General features: G+C 40.7%; 1 protein-coding gene across 12 annotated transcripts in view; it reads right to left on the minus strand.

Annotated features, from left to right (window-relative positions):
• CLASP1 (cytoplasmic linker associated protein 1) overlaps positions 1-5983 on the minus strand; it is a 236845-nt gene extending 230862 nt beyond the window's left edge. For 5 of the 12 annotated variants that reach the window (XM_060687902.2, XM_060687900.2, XM_060687901.2 and 2 more), the window contains exon 1: positions 5078-5493. The gene's annotated coding sequence lies outside the window, so the exon portion shown is untranslated. Of the gene's footprint in view, positions 1-5077 lie in introns of all 12 variants that reach the window. The other 7 variants (XM_087881741.1, XM_087881737.1, XM_087881740.1 and 4 more) reach the window with 3 other exon arrangements.
• Between the last annotated feature and the right edge of the window lie 10796 nt (positions 5984-16779).

The following is a 16779-nucleotide window of genomic DNA, read 5'->3' on the forward strand; positions in this document are numbered from 1 at the left end:
TAGATTCATGGGCAACTTTTCTGTATAATGGTTATCCAAATTTATGTTCCAACCACTGATGAAGAAGAAGTTCAATCTGAAAAAAACAGAACATGCAAGCAAGATGTATTGGCTATGGTTGCAAGCTGAGATTTCAAAATTGAAAATATTAAGAAAAATGTAGTTGGACTGTATGGCCTATAAAGAGTAATGAAGCATGAGAATGATGATATCATTCGGTCAATTCGGTCATGATATCAATCGGTCAATCTCTGTCAATGATGTCTTTGTTGCTAACAGTCTTCTGAAAATCAAAATAATGCCTCTATACATAGTTATCACCAGAGTACACAGAAATCAAGTTGCTTATATTACTGATACTGAGAAGAGCTCAATTATAGCATCAGAAACCAGGTGATGACTGTGGAACAGATCACAAACTATTCTCCTGTTCATGTTCCAAATTAAAGGAAGCCAATGGGTTTCCATCATATGATCTTGAGTATATCCATTTTCAAGGAGAAATCAGCAATTACTTTGAAGTCCTGAATCTCATATATAGAGAACCAGAGAAACTATGGAATGAAACCAAAGTAGTAGCTCAGGTTAACTATGAAAAGAGACTCCCAAAAACGAGGGCAGCAAAAACAAACAAAAAACTAGGTATCAGAACAAATGCTAGAAATTACCAAGAAGAGAGGAGAAACCAAAGCCAAAAATTTCTCAGAAAGGAATTTAAGAAATAATTTTAGGGAACTGATAGAAGAGACAAGAAGCAATATTACAATGACTTCTGTAAAAACCTCAAAGATGAAAACAGAAACAGAAAAACAAGGAAAGCTTTCCAAAAGTTATTTGAATTGAGGAAGAGGTGCCAACCTTGAACTGATATAATAAAAGATACCAGTGGACTGATCCAAACATTAAACAAAGATGGAAAGAGAATACTGAAATTGTATACAGTACAAACAACAAGATCCAAAATACTGTAGAAAAATTATCTAAGAAATATAAGAATAAGAAACATTTATAAGAATTGTAATACCAGAAGATGAAATTAGATCAGCATTCTGGTTATTACCAAATTGGAAGTTTACAGAAATTGGAACATCTACAGAAATATGGCAAGCAACAGAAGAATCAATAAATATGCTAACCTAATTACGTCAGCAAATCTGGAGAATTACACAGTAACAAATGATTGGAAGAAGTCAATCTATATAAAATATCAAAGAAATTAGATTTAAAACAATGTGGAACAATTTAAAACAATGTGGAAATTATGGTATGATATCCTTACCCAGGCCTGGTTACAGCACGGAAATGGCATTGGTCGCATTGGTTGATGATCTCTGGAGGGCTCGGGACAGGGGTTGTTCCTCTGTCCTGGTCCTATTAGACCTCTCAGCGGCTTTTGATACCATCGACCATGGTATCATGTTGCAGCGGCTGGAAGAGTTAGGGGTGGGGGGCACCGTGTTGCAGTGGTTCTCCTCCTTCCTCTCCAACCGGTCGCAGTCTGTGTTGGCAGGGGGGCAGAGGTCGACCCCGAGGCCCCTTGTATGCGGGGTGCCACAAGGGTCAGTCCTCTCGCCCCTTCTGTTCAACATTTATGTGAAGCCGCTGGGTGAGATCATCCGAGGTTTCGGGGTGAAGTACCACCAGTTATGCTGATGACACCCAGCTGTACATCTCCACCCCGGACCACCCCAATGATGCCCTTGAAGTGATGTCCCGGTGCCTGGAGGCTGTATGGATCTGGATGGGGAGAAACAGACTCAGGCTCAACCCATCCAAGACCGAGTGGCTGTGGTTTCCAACATCCTGATATAGTCAGTTGGTGCCATCACTGACTATTGGGGGCAAGTTGCTGGCCCCCACGGAGAGGGCCCGCAAGTTGGGTGTCCTCCTGGACTCACAGCTGTCTTTAGAAGGGCATCTGACGGCTGTGGCTGGGAGGGCATTTTATCAGGTTCGCCTGATTCGCCAGTTCACCCTTTCTGGATCGGAACTCGTTAAATACAGTCACTCATGCCCTCGTCACTTCCTGCCTGGACTACTGCAATGCTCTCTACATGGGGCTCCCCTTGAGGAGCATCCGGAGCCTCCAGCTGGTCCAGAATGTGGCCGCGCAGATGGTTATGGGAGCGACGTGGGGCTCCCATGTGACCCCCCTCCTGCGCAAGCTGCACTGGCTCCCAGTGGTCTTCCGGGTGTGCTTCAAGGTTTTGGTTACCACCTTTAGAGCATTCCATGGCCTAGGACCAGGGCATCTACGAGACCGCCTTCTGCCACCAGTAGCCTCTCACCGACCAGTACGCTCCCATAGAGAGGGGCTTCTTAGGGTGCCGTCGGCCAAACAGTGTCGACTGGTGGCCCCCAGGGGGAGAGCCTTCTCTGTGGGAGCACCTGCCATCTGGAACGAGCTTCCCCCGGAGATACGGAGGATCACTGATCTGCGCGCTTTCCGCCGTGCCCTCAATACATTCCTATTTCAGCAGGCCAGCCTGGCCTAAACTCTTTTTTAAACTGTTTCTTAAATTTTTTAAATTTTAAATTTGTCATATAAAATTGGGGTTTTTAAATTTTGTTTTCTGGGCCAAATTATTTAATTCTATTTTAATGGTTTTTTAACATTTGTATTACATGTATTTTATCTTTTGGCTGTTCACCACCCTGAGTCCTTTGGGAGTAGGGCGGTATATAAATTCAATAAATCTAAATCTAATCTAAATCTTAATTTCACATACTAGGAAAATAGTACCTAAGATCATCTGATACAGGTTACAGCCGTACATGCCAGATGTTTGAACTGGTTTTCGAAAAAGCTGAAGAGCAAGAGGTATAAACAAGGATTTTAGAATGTTCTTAAGAAAATAGGAATTCCAAGACTGTTTCATTTGTCTGCATGCAAAATTTATACACAAGACAGGAAGCCATGGTCCAGATGGAAAATAGCAAAACAGAGTGGTTCCAGATCAGCAAAGGATGTGTTCTCTCTATTGATTTAACCTGTATGCTAAGTATATATTAAAGAAGGCTGGATTTAAAGATGAGCATGTTTTAAAAATGGAAGAAAAAAAAAATCAATAACCTGTGCTATGTCAATAATACTATTTTGACAAATGAAAATATTATAGTAATGAAAACCAAAGACACAGTGAAAAGAATAGGACTATGCTTACATATAAAGACCAAGCTAATGATGACAGATAGTCCAACCACCCTTAAAACTGAAAGAGATCGTACAGAGGTGATAACTTTTTATGAAGATCTACAAACAATAATGGAAATAATCAAGAAATATACTGAAAACTGGCACTTGTTAGGGTAGCAATGGAAAGATATTCAGATGCCATGGTGTGTATATATTTACAAAGATTAGAATTGAGCAGGCATTTGTTTCCGATCTCACACTCTATGGAGGCAGAAGTTCAACTGTTAAGATGCAGGATGGAAAGAATATTGATGCTTTTGAACTCTAATATTGGAGAAGACTCCAGAGAATACCATGGATAGCCAAGAAAGCAAACCGGTCAAGAGAAAAAAATCTCACTTAAGGCACAAAGCATCAGACTCAACTTATTTTATTTTGGATATGAGAAGACCTACCTCTTTTGAGAAACCTGGAATACTGAGAAAGGTAGAAGGAAAAAGATGGGAATGACAACCAAAAAAAAAATAAATGGATGAACTTGATTGCAATGATGATAAGTACACTACTGGAAGACCTGAAGGGCCAAGTTGGGAACAGATCATCCTCTATCTGTGTGTTCTCTAAAAATCAATACTGATTTGATGGCATATAATCAACTACAGCACTTGGTCACTTACTGCAAGATAAATTCACACTTTGGAAAGGGCAGATTGAATAATGATACCACTGATGTTTAAGAGATAATGGTGCAAATCCAATCATCGGTAAATTATTTAGGTGAACACAAAACTAAATTCTTTATACAGTATTCCTCCAACATCTCTGTATATTTCAGCACTACTCATAACCTTTCATCATTTAAACTTCTGAGACCCAAGTGTAGGGAAATAACTCCAAGAAATACTATATATATATATACAGCTTCATTTTGTACCCAGATAACAAATCCCAGTTAAGTGTGTACACACAGATGCACAAAAGAGATCATTTTAAAAAGACTGGTTACAGAAACGGGGTAACACCTTTTAGAGGGAGGGAAACTGACATCAAAACCCGAATATCCAAAAAATATATATATCACTGAAGAGATCCGACAGGAAGACTGAAATGATACAATGTATATAGTTTTATATAGCCGTGGCCTTAAGTCAGAACCTCCGATATAAAGACATTTATAACAGGGAGTGGCGGAGATCAAACAAAAAGCTGCACTTTTCGGGCAACTCTCTCTCTCTCTCTCTCTCTCTCTCTCTCTCTCTCTCTCTCAATGTAGATCGAAGACGGAAAAACACACATACAGAGAAGGGAGAAAGAGGCAGCAGATCACCCAACCCACTTTCCACCGGCCTGGAGATATGCAGCGAAACCGAACGGGGTTTGCTTTGTTCTCGCATTTAAATCATTTCCCACCCCACCCCCCAAACAAGGAAAAGGAGGATCGGCAGGAAAATCCACCACCACCACCACCCAGATCACTTTCTGAAGGGAGTTTTTCCTCCCCCTGCCCGCCCATTGTGTGTATCTGTGTTGTGTATCTGTGTTGTGTATCTGTGTGTGTGCAGGCGCTTCCGATCTCTCCCCCCTCTCCCGCATCTGAAGCAAAAAAGAAATAAATAAATAAATAAAACGGTGACCTTCGCCGAGACGAAAAGGAGGCCGGCGAGACAAGAGCCGAGGATCGCCCGCACTTCTTGCCTGCCTGGATCCACCGTATTCACCTAAACCAGATCCCCCTCCCTTCCCTCCTTCATCAGCCCCGCCAGCCTTGCATACACGCACATCCAAACAATGCACATCTCCTCAAGCCCCCCCCCCCACATTCCGTCCGTCGATTCCCCCTCCCCCAAGCCCTCCACCCACCCACCCACCCATGCAGAAAGTCCATGCAACATGACAATACAAGCGCCGGGGAGAGGGAGGGAGGGAGGGAGGATCGACTACCTGGCTGTGGTGGTGGCGGCGGCGGCGCTAACACTGGAGGTGGGTGCAAAGGTATCTGGAGCCCTGCACGTCCTGGAAGAGACATTCAGACGGAACGGGAGCAACAGACGTTATTTAATCCGCGCTGCGCCCGCCGCCGCCGCTGCTGCTGCTGCTGCCACTGCAATGCATGGCTGATGCTTTTTTTTTTTTTTTTCTCTCCGCCCCTGTAGTTGCCGAGAAAACTGCAGCTTGGGCTTGGTAAGAATGGAAGCGCTGCTACGCAGGCGCACTTCGCGTTTGGCTGGAAAGACGGAGGGGGACCGGTGACGGGCATGCGCAATAGGGCCAGGGTACCCCCCCCAAAATAAAAATAAAAAAACACCACCAACCTTCAAGTGAGCATGCGCTTCGTATTTCTGGCGCGTCTAATGATCATCACGCATGTGCAGGTCGGCCTTCGCTTAGTGCGCTCGCCCCTCGAGGGCTATAAGGGCTCGGTTGCAAATCTCCCGCCGAGCGTTAGGTGGCAGCAGAGGTGCGGACGGGGTTTTTTTTTCCCCCCGGTTTTTCCCGCTTCCCAATGGTCGCGTGGGCTTTTTTTTTTTTTCCCGCCGTCGAAATTTCCTAGCCTCAAATTCCCCACGTCCAAGATAAAAGAGCTTTACGGAAGGCTAAAAGAGAACGAGCGAACCTATCTACGGTGACGGAATCAGATCAGAACGATAAGGGAGGAGGAGGAGGGGGGGGGAATCTTGAAGCACGGGGCGGAGCGATGATCTCAGCGCGCGGACTGCGCATGCGTTCATGAGGCGTGTGCCGTAATGGTGTATAGGCGCAACGCGGGCTGCTGCATACCTTCATCAGTACACTTACGCGGGCGAGGGGGGTGGGTGGGCATGTTTGCGTGAAGGCGGAAGGGTACTTAGCAAATGAGCGTGGTTGGAGTTTTCCTTCCGGGGTTAAAAGTTGTGGGAAAAAAAAGGCACCAAGGGGGCGTGGCGCGTTGATAGTAGTCCGTATTTGAGATGATCGTACGTTCATTTTATAAACCGCCTAAACGATTTGAAATTTGACTTCTGGGCAAGGCTTGTTTTCAACGTCAGTCAGACCCATTTTACCCACGCTGACTTAAAAATACTCGAGAAATTAAGAGTTGTACCATGCAACTACTATTTTTTTTTTTTGCCCATCCATAAATTCCATAATTACAAAGGTATTTTCGAATGCATACCAGAATAGAGTAACAGAGTTGGATGGGACCTTGGAGGTCTTCTAGTCCAGCCCCCTGCTCAAGCAGGAAACCCTATAGCATTTCAGACAAATGCTTGTCCAATCTCTTCTTAAAAACTTCTGCTGGAGCACCCATAACTTCTTGAGGCAAGCTCTTCCACTGATTAATTGTTCTTACTGTCAGAAAATTTCTCCTTAGTTCTATCAGTAGGTTGGATGAGAAATAAAACCATTAAAGAAAATACTTTTTTAAAAAAGAAAGAAAACAGCTAGATGCAGCAGAAAGATTGATAATTTAATTAATTCTGCCATTATACAAAAAAGAGAATGTAACTTACATGAAGATTATACAGTTCGAGGAAATTTTAGGTTAGCAAAACATTAAATTATAGAAACATTAAATAAATTTGGAAAGGATTAAAAAAAGCATGATTTCCAATCCATTATGAACTCTACCCAGACTCTTAAATGACACGTATACTTCTATTTTTCTTTGCATAAAAACTTCTGTTTTTATGCAAAGGAAGTTCCTTCAAATGACTAAAATCAGACTTACCCACATTATATAGTTCTGTAATGTTCATGTAACTTTCTTGATTAACATTAATTAGCTTTCCCATCAGACAAAAACTTTTGGGACATGGGATTTTATTACTAGATTATATCAAAACAAACAAGAGAATCTATCAAGAAGGGAAAATGCATGCCTTCCAAAGGCTGTTGAATTCCAACTCCCTTCAGGGAGCCAGTTTGCTGTAGTGGTTCAGGTGATGGCCTAGAAAGCAGTAGAAGCCGCCCCTAGGCAAGAAAGTCGACTGGGTGAATGGGGGACAATGGGGAAACCGGCAGGGAAGGTTGCAAAGAAGAAAATGTAGAAAATTAGTACCCACCCCTCCTAGAAGAATGAAATATTTTAGGAAATATTAAGGCAGAATACTACATTTTCCCTAAAAGAGAAATAGAAATTGTAAGGGAGAGAGAAACTCAGAGCTTCAGCTCCGTGCCCCCAGCAGATATTTGGTGCCCATTGAGAAGGACTGGCCAGCCTATCTACAAAACAAAAGACCTTTAGTTCCAGGGTGATGGGATTAAGACATAACCCTCCAGGCAGTGGTAGAATTCAAAAATTTTTACTACTGGTTCTGTGGGCGTGGCAGGGGAAGGATACTGCAAAATCCCCATTCCCTCCCCACTCGGGGGCCAGCCAGAGGTGGTATTTGCCGGTTCTCCGAACTACTCAAAATTTCCACTACTGGTTCTCCAAGACCTGCTGAGTACGACACCTGCCTCCAGGACTTAAAAGGATTATCTAGCAGCAGGGCTCACTGCATTGCAAAATCACCTGGGGACATTGCACTACCCTCCAGGCTTCAACCAAACTTGATTCAGAAAAAAATGACCCCACACGGACCCATGGGAGTCTGACAACAGCCAATACAATACATTTCTTGCACAGGAACAGGAAGCTCAAGGACAAGGCCCAAAAGGGGGTATAAATAACCCTCACTCACTCCATGTGGTTAACTGCACCAGGACCATGAGCTTGATGGTTCTGCTCCATTAAACCATCTTTCCAATCAGCCTCTATGTTTCTAGTGTCTTTCTCCCCATTTGGAACTGAACCAGATGGATATTTCTTCCAACAATAGGACATTTGGATTTGAGATCTGGAGGATTTCCATGCAGGGAGAGGAAATCCTGCACGCTGAAGGAATGGACTTCAAATCTAGCAAAAACGCTAGCAAATGCCAGCATTCTGTAAGGTTAAAAACACTGGTATTTACTCGCATTTTCCATTCCATTAAATTAAACACTATTAGAATGTTTGAACTGAGTCCCAGTGCAAAAGAGTGATTTGGTTGAGTAGAAAAAGTTTTGCAGAGTTTGATGAATGAAGAACATGCAAGATTAGACTTCATAGTCTTATGAGATGGCAATTGTATTGACTTCCTTTAAAATTAAATAATGGGGCCTGGTTGTTTGGAGAAGAGGGACTTTAGATTTACTCCTAAATCCTGCCTTGATAGTATCATTGCTCTAACTTCAGATAATGAACATGACTTCCTTTGTATGCAAAATTAATTTAGCACTGTTAATAGGCTCAAGTTCCAGACTGCACCTGAAGGCAGTAGGCTAGCTGAGAAAGTACAAATCAAAAGGGAGAACACATACATACATACCTCTACTCTCCAACACCTCCTTACTGTTTCCTGATGAAATCTCATCCATCTCCCTTTATCTAATGCCACGGTTGGTCTGGAACTTTTCACACAAATAGCTTGTAGTTCAGAGATGTTTCATTCTCTCTATGGACAGTATTTGCCTAAATTGTTTTCATACTTTTTTTTTTAAGTGGCATCTACTTTGACTTTCCAAAATTGTAGCTAAAACTGAGGTTGTTTTCTTTTTCTCTTTCTCTTTTTCTTTCTTTCTTTCACTTTCTCTTTCCTCTTGCTTTCTTTTTCTTTTTCTTTCTCTTTCTTTGCATCTCTATGGGAACTTTTAAAGAGCAACCAGTTTCACATACCTGTTCTCAAACACGCAGTCATCTTCAAACGTCCTTGCTCACTCTCCATGAGGCAAACAGTGCTCCCTTCAGCTGGCCAATGGGAGAGCACAAAAACCAGCAGCCAGTTAGCATTCCACCACCTCCTCTTCCTCCTTGCAAGAGGAGGAAAGCTGATCCCAATGAGTATTAACTGTAAAACTTTTCAATATGAAGCATCTGATGTCATCATGATACCTTTTTATAATGGTAGTTTCTAGTTGCCAAGTGCAAGCTATTGATTATTGCATTTGGCAACACAGGAGTGGATTTCAGTTTACATTAATGACTAGGACTGGATCTTATAACAGATAGCAGTTGTATGACTATAATTCATACTGGTGAGATGTTCCTGTGTCTTCAACTGCTTTGGAGAAATATTTAGGAAAGCTGTTTTTTACACTGCCATGTAAGAAGTTGTTTTATCTTCTCCAAAAATTAAACGATGATATAGCTTCGTCTGTAGAGTCCTTAGTGTATAACTTGTTCCAAATACAACATTTGGAGACAGTTTGGTCCAAGTACACCTTTTCAAGGACTTCATTTTGTCCTGAGTTTTTATTACTGGTATAATACAGATAGTCCTCCACTTACAACCATTTGTTTAAGTGACTGTTCAAAGAAACGTCATTGATAAAATTGACTTATGACCATTTTTCTCATGACCATCTTGTGACCACCCCATGGTCACATGATCATAATTAGGACTCTTGGCAGCTGACTCATACTTATGGTTGCAGTGTCTGGCATCATGCAATTACCTTTTGCAACCTTCTGACAAGCAAAGTCAATGGAGAAGCCAGAATCACTTAACATCCATGTTACTAATTTAACAACTGTGGTGATTCATTTAACAAGTACGGCAAGAAAGATCATAAAATGGGGCAGAACTATATTGTAGTTGTAAGTCAAGGACTACCTTTAATATGGCTGAAAAATATAACCACTGTGAATTATGAGATGTGGCAAAATATGTAGATATAATTAATCTGTGTCTAAAGATTTTTTTAGCTCAGATACCCACATAATTTATTTGCTTATGTTTAACCAATCCTTTTCCTTCCATGAAGTGTCAGGAGAGCTTCCAGCTTGCTGGAATTCTGCATCTAGCTCGTACATACATATCATTATTACAGTCACTTCACCAGAATCCAACAGTGGATGAAACAAAGTAAAACAGTTTGTGACTAAGTCACTGATATGATCAAAGTTATCTGCTTTCCCAGGCAGTGGAACAGAACTTCCATTGTTCATAAAAATGGAATCAAACTGGCCTGATAATAACAACTGGGCATAAAAAAAATCAGAATTGCCTGAGTATTTTGTCAAATAGAGAATAATATTATAATATTCTTGCCTCATAAAAATTCAGTCAGGCATGGACTCCCATCTAGCTCACTGGCTTCTTGTTCAAGTTCCATCTTTTTCAGTAGACTTCTCAATATTGTCTCAGATCTGTATCCCATCCCCCAGGTTCAGGACCCACCTACCTATATCAAAAGGCAAAAAGTCTTATTGACTGTATTCTATACAAAACAAATTACAATTGGCTTAGCTTGTTGGATGAACATAACTGTTCTATTTTTTATACTTACAATTTAGTGCAGTGTTTCCCAACCTTAGCCATTTTAAAATAGTGTGGTTCAGTGGTGGAATTCAAATTTCTTTACTACCGGTTATGTGGGCGTGGCTTGATGTGGCTTGGTGTACATGGCAAGGGAAATATAGTGCAAAATCTCAATTCTCACCCCACTCTGGGACCAGCCTGAGGTGGTATTTGCTGGTTCTCCGAACTACTCAAAATTTCCGCTACCGGTTCTCCAAAACCTGTCAGAACCTGCTGAATAGCACCCCTGGTGTGGTTGGGTTATCCTAAGAGTGGAAATCCACACATCTTAAAATGACTAAGGTTGGGAAACACTAGTTTAGTGGATTGCATAAATGTATAATCTAGACAAGAACAGTTCATTCAACAATGTGATTAACAATAATGAACCCAGCTATATCTCCTGTCAGCAGCTAACTAGATTTAAAAACTCTCCCCGGCTTCAGGCAAGTCTTTAAATAGTAAGTAGAAGCTGTTTTACAAGCTCCATGTATTTATGGGAGGGGAGAAATGGATGGGAAGGAAAGGAATAATGCTTCTCTCACCAATCTGATTCTTCCCTCAAAAAAAAAGTCTTCTTGTTGCATCAGAAATAGCTTCAAGCGATTCCTTTACAAATTATCCTGAAGCTCTGCCAATGAATAGGAATGTGATGAGAGTGTGGCTGAATTTACACATTATCATCAGTTTTGGGTATTTAACCATAATTAACTAAATAAGATATAATTGAGAGGGTTCATAAACCATGCTAAAGCCAACACCAAGCAATCTACTTAGAGCATGACATAACCTATGAACCCAATATGTTGCCTTGGCAAGTTCATTATAGTGATTCCCCTGCTTATTTGGGGTGTATCTGTCATATGGTATTCTGTGGCCTTCAACATGCTTACTTACCTGAACCCTTGGGCCCAAAGAGATTTTCCATTACTGTTTTTCAAAAACGTCCACTTTTAATAGTTTGAAAGTTCCTTATATCATACCTAGGATTACCAAGGCTTGTTCGTTTTTTGCCTAATTGAATTGGTGAAATTTTAGCCCTACATCGCTATGCCAAGAAAAGAGGTACATATGGGGTGTCTGCCTGTAAGGTATTCTTACAAGTTCATAATATGCTAGTAAAGTTGGAAGATCCAAATGGTAATAATAATGGGGAGGGGGGAGTCATTATCTGCTCAATTTCTGTGTGCCATATACTGTATCTGTTAAGAACATCGAAGTCTTCATAAGATTGGTGACTTTACTCTAAATATATTTCTTCATCATTCTCCCAGTCTTAACAACTGTGCTACTTATACCTATTCTAAAAATGCTTTTTTAGGGTGGAGGGAGAAGTAAATCCTATGAAGTCTTACGAGTGTATTTTTTGCCAGTTAGGACTTTGTACATCTTTTAGTTCAATGAGCAGAATCATCAACATGCACTCTCCCTGTCAGAAGCGGAAGAACAAATAATGACACTACATCCCATCCATTTGCTATGGAAACTATGTTTGGTTAAGTATAAGGTGTCTGGCTTTTACTCATGCGCTTAGCCGGCAAGATCTATGTATTTATAACCTCGGCAGCCCTAAAGACTAAAACAGCAAAACAATTTCTTTCCAAGCCTTGAAGTTTATTTCAAAATCTGGCTTGAGCAATGATAAAATATTAATTGTTAGTTTTACAATGGACAGAAGAATGCAGTTCTTCCAGACAAATATGTGCTCAATAAGATTAATATTCTACATTAGATAGAACACAACAAAGAGTGATTAAGCAAAGCAAGAAAACCAATGTCAATGCTTAAGCAATCCGGTTCTGTATCAGAATCTTGGCATTATGAAAAAATGAGATGACTTGAGAATAGATCAGGGCTTGGGAGCCTGTGGCCTTTATTTTTATTTATTTATACAATGTAAAACAGTTGTATAGTCACCTATCTTAAAACCAATTCTGGGCCGTTTACAACAGAGGTGGGTTTCAGAAGGTTCTGACCAGTTCTGAAGAACAGTTAGCGGAAATTTTGAGTAGTTTGGAGAACCAGTAAATACCACCTCTGACTGGCCCCGCCCCATCTATTCTCTGCCTCCCAAGTCCCAGCTGATCGGGAGGAAATGGGGATTTTGCAGTAACCTTCCCCTGGAGTGGGGAGGGAATGAAGATTTTACAGTATTCTTCCCCTACCACGCCCACCAAGCCATGCCACGCCCAAGCCACACCCACAGAACCGGTAGTAAAAAAATTTGAAACCAACCACTGGTTTATAATAAAACCATACATATAATCATAAAATAATTCATCCTTCTAAAAAATAGAAAAATCTGGTACCACAACACTCTTTTCTGTTGGAAACCCGCATTTTCACCATTTTTCCCTTTAGCTCCTTAGAATACTGCCCCAGAGGCACAACACTCTGAAACAGCATGATAGATGAAGTCTCTGGTTTGCAAAGGGAAAGAGCAATAGACAGAAAACGTATGTTCTTTCTTTCTACTCCAGCACGCGTCTTGTGAGTGCAGTTCAACTTTAGATTAAGCCGTTATCAGAAGCTTGGCAAAATCCCGACACATAGGGTTCATTTTTCATCATCGACTGTTTTCATAAAGGACCACTGGTATTCCTACTCCTAAAATCTGCGCAGCAATTATAAACTACATTTCACATCATAGAATGTGTTATTATTCTGAGAAAAGGTAAAGATTTTGCTGGAAAATATTTGCTTGTGCAAAATGTGCTGCAAATGAAAAACAAATCTATTACTGGTATAAAATAAATGAAATATTGGTGGAAAATGAAGTCTTTACTTAAGCAAATGAAATTTGCTGCCCCCTGGTGTATCATCATGTTAAAGAATGGGGGCCAGTTTTCCCTCCTAAAGATCTGCATACTTGTTTAGATTAGTACATTTTATAACTATGTACATAGAAAAAATATTTTAAATACAGGCCATTGAATTCTATTAAAAGTTAATCAGAGAATATATAGACACAAACACACACACACACAAAACCTAATTTATATTTGCACCTTCAGTTTTTTCTTCACATCAGTTACATAGCCGCCCCCCATTTATAAATTTCCCAAACATAATCCTTTTAGTCATACTTTCTCAGGCATATTGATGTGATTGCTTTTAAAAGGGATTTAACAGGAGTCCTGCAGATGGTAAAAAGTACTGAAAATTTTTCCATGGTACAAATGGATCATCTACAAGTGAATGTATAGATGAAAGGATTTCTCATGTCTGATTATGCAAATGTATTTGGCATTCTGTGTTTTGTGAGATTAAATAAAATCTGATAAGTACAGTGTTGCAGCTCTAAGTCAGATAAAAAGATTAGGTACACATTGCCCCATCTAAGATAAAATACTGTAATGATCACAACAGACATCAAAACAAAATAGTATGTCACCTGCAAGCAAATCTAATAATTTACAGATAATGCTAAAACATTTACACAGATTCCCTAATGCTACTCATTACAAAACTGTAATAGTGTGGGTGGCTTTAAGGATAAATTATCATCATAGTTGATTATGAAGTAAGAACTCCTAAATGTTCAAGTGGGTAGGATGAATTTTCCTGTTGGCCACGTACACTGGGAAGTCTGAACTGTGCCCTATATCAAAAGATAGGGATATTTACCATTAAAAGACTCCTAAAAATAAACAATAATGAATTGCCAAGTGGGATAATGGTAGGCAAATCATGATGCAATTGTCAATGATTAAGAGAAATCTTGGAGTCATGCTTGATAAAAAATATCCATCATTAAAAAAAGACAGTGAAAGTAAAACTTCCCATGTTCACTTATAAAATCTGTGGTGTGAGAACATTTGGAATACTATCTATTTCTGATCTCCACACTTCAGTAATTATTGTGGAGGTGGAAAAGAGTAAGCAAAGAACAACTCCCATGTAAGAAAAAATTATAACTAGAAAGAAGGCAGGTAAGGGATGCAATAGATATATGTCAAGCTTCAACTGCATACAATAATAATGTTTTAAACATTTTCATAGTATGAAGGAGGGTTTTAAAATGAAACCAACTGAAAAAGCTGGGAAGCATCCCTGATTTCCAACATATCTTTTAATAGAAAAAGAATAATGTCATTCATATTTATTCAAGATATAAAATTAAGAGGAACTCCATCATTTTCTTCAGTGAGGAAAACTACGGTAAATCCACCCTGGATTTATAGCTAGACTCTATTATGAAATAAAGTTATTATATAAGTCCATTTTTTAATATTATGCAAAGTCCATCAAATTCTAAGTGTCAACAGGATGTTGAAATCTGAATTTCTACATTTCCCCAAAAGCAGGGATAGGCAATTCAGTGCTTTCTAGATATTTGGAGTCTTTTACACCTTTGATCTTAGATCAAATCTGCATCATAATAATAAGCCAAATCTGCAGCATAATATTTGTAATATGAATTTATAGTTTATTAAACCTAATACTCTGAAAAGTAGATTATTTGATTTGCAGACTGTTTTTTTAATTTTTGTGTTTTATCTTAGGTGTTTATATTAGGCTATCTTTACTCATTTACATTACATTGCCATATCACAGTTTTAATACCAAAAGTATGTACAATTTTACACTTAGATCGTAGTATTGTAATTTTGTATTAGTAGTCCCCATAATTGTTATTAATCTCTTATTCTTTATCTTGAAATCTTAGTCCTGTAATGGAATTTTATATATGAGCAAAAACAAAGATTGATAGTTTTGAACTTCAACTCTAATCAGCTCTAGCCCAAAATCAATGGATTATGGAAATTGCAAAACAAACTCTCAGATTAAAGTCTATTTTCTTCCCAACCTTTATTCATTTTTAACATCACCAAGAATCAGAACTGGGGAAAAGACTCTCCTTAGTGACTAATTTTTAATGGATAATATTACTAAGATTGATTCAAGATCCCCTTAAGTCTCAGCTGTGTTACAAAGTACAGGTAGTCCTCGATTTACAACAGTTCATTTGGTGACTGTTCAGTTACAATAGCACTGAAAAAGTGACTTATGACCATTTTTCACAGTTATGACCTGTGCAACATTCCCATGGTCATGTGATCAAAATCTGGATGCTTGGCAACTGACTCATATATTTGATAGTTGCAGTGTCACGTGATCACCTTTTGTAAACATCTGCCAAGCAAAGTCAACGGGGAAGCCAGATTCACCTAACAACTGTGTCACTAATTTAACTACAGTGATTCACTTAACAACGGTATCAAGAAAAGTCATAAAATGGAGCAAACCTCACTTAACAAATGTCTCAGCAACAGAAATTTTGAGCTCAGTTGCGGTCGTAAGTCGAGGACACACAGCTTATTCCAAAACAGGGAGGGGAAAGCACAGAACCTGGGAATAATGCAGTAAAACTTCCTCCTCTGGAGGTTCGCCCAAGGCCAGCACAAAACTCAATGGGAGATGATGGGCTTCTGGTAGCTCTACCGCCATTCCCTTTTCAACAACCATAACTGAAGCTGGGGGAAAAACATCCGGATGACCTCGAGATGGCAGCTAAGGCAGTCTGAAGTCGCAGGTTTTTTGCTACTCCGACATGGTGACCCACTTGCCACTCCGGCTTCTACGGACCAGAGAGAACGGGAGTCGAAACCCACCATATCGTCCGCCCAGTGGTGAAACTCAAATTTTTTTACTACCGGTTCTGTGGGCATGGCTTGGGGGATGTGGTGTGGCTTGGTGGACATAGTATGGGAAGGATACTGCAAAATCTCCATTCCCACCCCACTCCAGAAGGATACTGCAAAATCTCCATTCCCACCCCACTCCAGAAGGATACTGCAAAATCCCCATTCCCTCCCCACTCCTAGGGGAAGGATCCTACAAAATCTCCATTCCCTCCCCACTCCTGGGGGAAGGATACTGCAAAATCCCCATTCCCTCCCCACTCCTGGGGGAAGGATACTGCAAAATCCCCATTCCCACCCCACTCCAGAGGAAGGATACTGCAAAATCCCCATTCCCTCCCCACTCCTGGGGGAATACTGCAAAATCCCCATTCCCTCCCCACTCCTGGGAGAAGGATACTGCAAAATCCCCATTCCCTCCCCACTCCTGGGGGAAAGATACTGCAAAATCCCCATTCCTTCCCCACTCCTGGGGGAAGGATACTGCAAAATCTCAGCCGAAGCCGACCTCGAAGCGAGACGCTCAGTCCCACTCTAGAGGAAGCCGCTGGGCAGCATGGCTTTCGTTTCCATGCCAATCACGCGCGAGAGAGTCTCAGCCTTCTCCCTCCCCCCCCCCCCCCGGTTCCCAGCACAGGAAAGCAAATCGCGCCGAAACCCAGAAAGGTCCTCCGCTGGGTCGAGCGCACAGGAA

The sequence above is a fragment of the Pantherophis guttatus genome, chromosome 1 (assembly GCF_059756535.1).
Source record: "Pantherophis guttatus breed Tessera chromosome 1, ASM5975653v1, whole genome shotgun sequence".
NCBI lineage: Eukaryota > Metazoa > Chordata > Lepidosauria > Squamata > Colubridae > Pantherophis > Pantherophis guttatus.